General features: G+C 41.5%; 1 long non-coding RNA gene across 1 annotated transcript in view; it reads right to left on the bottom strand.

The window, feature by feature from the left end:
• Positions 1-2917, bottom strand: part of LOC136844639 (uncharacterized) — a 2985-nt gene extending 68 nt beyond the window's left edge. The window contains exons 1-2 of the long non-coding RNA XR_010854936.1: positions 2819-2917; positions 1-357 (exon numbers count right to left, since the gene is read on the bottom strand). The exon at positions 1-357 is cut by the window's left edge and continues 68 nt beyond it. This is a non-coding gene — a long non-coding RNA (uncharacterized lncRNA). The remainder of the gene's footprint in view (positions 358-2818) is intronic.
• Between the last annotated feature and the right edge of the window lie 549 nt (positions 2918-3466).

Below are 3466 nucleotides of genomic sequence, written 5' to 3'. Positions count from 1 at the left end.
CTGAATTTAGTCAAAGAAAGGAAAATGATGGAATGACGTCGCACAAACACCGTCAGAGAAAATGGGTATTTGTGACCCAGTGGGTATTTGGGACTAGTGGGCATCTGCGACCAGTCCTCTTCAGACTAGCGTAGATCAGCCAAAGAAGCCGCCGTAGCCACCGTAACCACCGAAGCCACCAAGACCACCGTATCCACCATATCCGAAGCCGTATCCGAATGGCCTGTAGCCGTAGCCGCCGAAGCCGTAGGGACTTCCGCCAAAGAAGAACCGTCTGTTGGGGTCTGGCTCCGGCATGGCTCGAGCCACTTCCATCAGGGCGAAGAGAGCCACCAGGAGGAATAGGGCGACAGCGACCTGGAAATGATAAGAAGAGTGGTCTTCATTAGTTTGCGGAAGAAGAAGGAGAAGAAGATAAGGCGACGAAGAAGAAGAAGAGGAGGAGGAGGAGGAGGAGGGAGAACAAAAAGAAGAAGAAGAAAATGACGAAGAGTGGGAGGAAAAACAAGGAGAAGAAGAGAAGAACAACAACAAGAGGAGGAGGAAGAGGGGAGGAAAAACAAGGAGAAGGAGAAGAAAAAGACGAAGAACAACAACAAGAAGGAGGAGGAAGAAGAAAATGAAGAAGAAGAAGAAGAAGAAGAAGAAGAATGCCTCGCAAATGTAAACAACAGACATGATATTCCTTCGTCCTGACCTAAACCGCGACTTCATTTGCAAAATCTCACTGAGCTCTTTCGAGGCGAGGTCTGGCCTCGAGACTGAATGGAAAATCATTTCTAATCATCAATTTATGGTCTAGAAAGAGAAACAAATTATTATACATAAGACAAATGTCAAATTATAGTTTGTTTTGGAAATTATATAAAAATTGACAAGTTTCCGAGAGATTGCATGAATAGAATCACTCAGTCACTTAGTCACTTCTGTGTTATTATTATCATATTTGGCTGATGTCAGTTATGCTACCCTGAGGAACGCTTCATATTTCTACAGCAAGGGGAAGGAAAGACTGTTATTATTATTATTATTGTTATTATTATTATTATTATTATTCAGATGAACCCTATTGATATGGAACAAGCCCACAGGGGCCATGTTTCATTATTATTATTATTATTATTATATTATTATTATTATTATTATTATTATTATTATTCAGAAGATGAAGAGCCCTATTCATACGGAACAAGCCCACCAAAGGATTGACTTGAAATTCAAGAAGCTTCCAAAGAATATTAAGGTGTTCATTTGGTGCAAGATAGTTTTTAACAACTTGACACCTAAACACGCGACGCGGACACGAGTCTCTGCAAGGGTATTTCACACGAGGGACTTTTTAGGGCACGGCAAAGCAAAGATTAAACGAATAAATAGAAACAAACCTAGAAGCTACTACAGGTTACAAAAGGGTTCTCCATGATTGGAAAATGTCAGTAGCGATTTCTGTCACTTGGCTCAGATAAAGAGGACTGAACGGGAACGTCTTAATCTTTTAGTCGCTGATTGAAAAGCAAAAAAAAAGTCGCTCATCAACAGGTTCCATTCTCTGCTACAAAAAGAAGCTGCGATGAAGGTACAAAGCGATTATCTGACAGGTTCCGAGGCGAGTTCCAACAATGTGCTTTTAAAAGAAAGCTTGGAGTCGCAGGTGATCTCGAGAATCGCAAAATACTCAGAATCTGAATTCTGCGTCGCTTGTGCAAGTCGATCTGCACAGGTGGACCACTGCGGTGCCAGATAAGCTAATCGGTCAATTTAATGGCCTACGCCAAACTTTGATCCATATGAGGTCTTGGTCAATCACTCATTCTTACTGTGAGATTTCCCATCAAGATTACATTTGACAAATTACGGAACAGTTCTAAAACTAAATAGAACAAATAACAAATGCGCCGAAGTTTCTTCGGCGCAATCGAGTTTTCTGTACAACAGCTACAGCGTATAATCAAGGCCACCGAAAATAGATCAAGCTTTCGGTGGTCTCGGTATAATGCTGTATGAGCCGCGACTCATGAAACCTTAACCACGGCCCGGTGGTGGCTTATCTTATATCAAGGAATCTGAACTGAATCGGAAATTCATAAAAAGAAACCTTAATTCTCATGGATGATCTGAAATCCTGACGATGAGACCAATTTGGAATGTAAAATTTTCCATACAAAATTTAGGCGAAGAGCCAAGCGCTGGGACTTAGGAGGCCATTCAGCGCTGAAAATAATGAAGATTCTATTGTTAGAAGAAGGTGGAAAGTAAGATGGAAGAAAGAGAATATGAACGGAGGTACAGTCAAAGGATTGAAAGGGGTTGCAGCTAGGGGCCGAAGGGACGCTGCAAAGAACTTTAAGTAATGCCTGCAGTGCACCGTTTTAGGTGCACTGAAGGCACTAGCACCCTAGGGGATCTAAAAAAAAGTTTTTGTAAAAATTCAAGGGTTTTAAAAACAGCAGAAATTTCTGGAGGAGTAAAAATATTTTTAGATATGTGAAGAACATTGCCCAAGATCTGTGCACTAGATATTCCATCTGAAGGAAACTATCAAATTTTCATTCAAGATAAGTTTTCTGTACAGCGTATAATTTAACCATAAATAAAATAAAAACTACTGAGGTTAGAGGGATGCAATTTGGTATATTTGATGATTGGGGTCAGGATGATCAACATACCAATTTGCAGCCCCCTAGCCTCAGTAATTTTGAAGATATGAGGGCGGACAGAATAAAGTGCGGACTGACAGACAAATAGCCATCTCAAGAGCTGTCTCTTACAGAAGGCCAAAACAGCCACCACTAAAGAGTTAAAATTGAAAACATCTCACCGTCTTCATGGCGAAGAAGCAGAGCAAAAGTGGCACCTGATATAGAAGATTTTAGCTCACTAAACGTCCTCCTGATAGAATGCCAACCCTTATTTATACCTCCTGGACCAATCCGTCTTGGAGAAGTTGCCAATAGCCAACAGATACATTTATTTATTCACTGTCACTCCTTGTCATAACCCATAACGACTCTTCGTCTCTGTACTAGTCATTTCAGTTTTGTCCAGATTGCGCCCATCTTAACGAGTTCATTATCTTTAATAGGTCCATCTATGCTATTTTTTCCAGTTGAGTTTGTGCGTTCGTTCGCCTCCAGAATGAGATGCCTCCTACCTATTGCCACACTATTTTTTAGGGGGAGCAAGGATTTCGACAGTTGAACAGGAATTCGGACTGGCCCGCATAGCAATTTTTTTCCGTAGTGGAGAGGAACTCGCAGTCCTTATAATGGCAGCTTCAAGGTTTTAGAGATTCACACGCCTGCCTGACTCTTTTAGTTTTCTGTAAAAGAAAACTATTGTGCTGGCTTTGCCTGTCCGTCCGCACTTTCTTCTGTCCGCACTTTTTTCTGTCCGCCCTCAGATCTTAAAAACTACTGAGGCTAGAGGGCTGCATATTGGGATGTTGATCATCCACCCTCCAGTCATC

The sequence above is a fragment of the Macrobrachium rosenbergii genome, chromosome 13 (assembly GCF_040412425.1).
Source record: "Macrobrachium rosenbergii isolate ZJJX-2024 chromosome 13, ASM4041242v1, whole genome shotgun sequence".
NCBI classification, from domain to species: Eukaryota; Metazoa; Arthropoda; class Malacostraca; order Decapoda; family Palaemonidae; genus Macrobrachium; species Macrobrachium rosenbergii.
The sequence above is the reverse complement of the archived record's forward strand: the minus strand, read 5'-3'. Positions and strand labels throughout refer to the sequence as shown.